Here is an 833-nt window from a genome sequence, read left to right as displayed (position 1 = left end):
TAATGCTCTAGATTATGAAGTAAAAATGATATGGTCTTGTACCTGTTAGGATATTCAGACAAGATTACTAGAGAAATTGATATTATCCTATGTGAAAATGAGATATTGATTGTAGTGGTTGTTTGCTCAAAGCAAGGAAGAAAAAATAACAAAAAGAAAATGTTTTCTTCACCCATTGATCATGCATGTCTCTGCAAAATGATCATATGAAGTCTGACCTTCATTCTTACTGCCAAAAAAAGGAGAAGGAAAGAAAAAAAAGGATGCAAATGATGAATAAATATTTGACTTTACAAACAATCTATTTTACACCCATACACTTGATATATGAATTTATACATGTTCTTGAGATGATGAAAATAAAACCGGGAGTGTCTGTGAATCAACCATATAAAGAGACAGTGACCTTACACTGTAATTGGACCTAAATACTATTACTAGGAACTTTAACCGAATGGAAATAAATAAAAAACAGAGCCTTGAGAATGAAGCAAGACCGACCTCCTGCCAAAGTATAAATTAACCTTGCAAAAAAAGTCACTTCTTAAGAAGATAATTCTTCCATAATCACGTAAACATTCCTTAATTGGCCTAATTTCATGTTACAATGTTAATGCAGAAATGTTCTGTAAGGCCTTAATGCTAAGGGATAACAAAGTCTGAAATTTAGACACGAGAAAGTTCAAGGTAAACTTGTTGATGTTGTAACTATGCATTATCAGGATCCAGACAAGTGTACCTTGACGGGAATGATAACAATGAACCGGGAACTTCTATTGCAAGAAAAGAGAAGGAAAATAAGGGCAAAAAATCCGGTTAAGATGAGAGAGAAA

At 33.0% G+C, this 833-nt stretch overlaps 1 protein-coding gene across 1 annotated transcript in view; it reads left to right on the top strand.

Moving 5' to 3' along the window:
* The window catches only part of LOC119591947, a gene marked incomplete at its 5' end in the record, with an annotated part of 109644 nt that extends 109344 nt beyond the window's left edge, over window positions 1-300 (top strand). Inside the window, 1 exon segment of the mRNA XM_037940702.1 lies at window positions 1-300.
* Window positions 301-833: the final 533 nt, after the last annotated feature.

Source organism: Penaeus monodon, chromosome 29, assembly GCF_015228065.2.
Source record: "Penaeus monodon isolate SGIC_2016 chromosome 29, NSTDA_Pmon_1, whole genome shotgun sequence".
NCBI lineage: Eukaryota > Metazoa > Arthropoda > Malacostraca > Decapoda > Penaeidae > Penaeus > Penaeus monodon.
The sequence above is the reverse complement of the archived record's forward strand: the minus strand, read 5'-3'. Positions and strand labels throughout refer to the sequence as shown.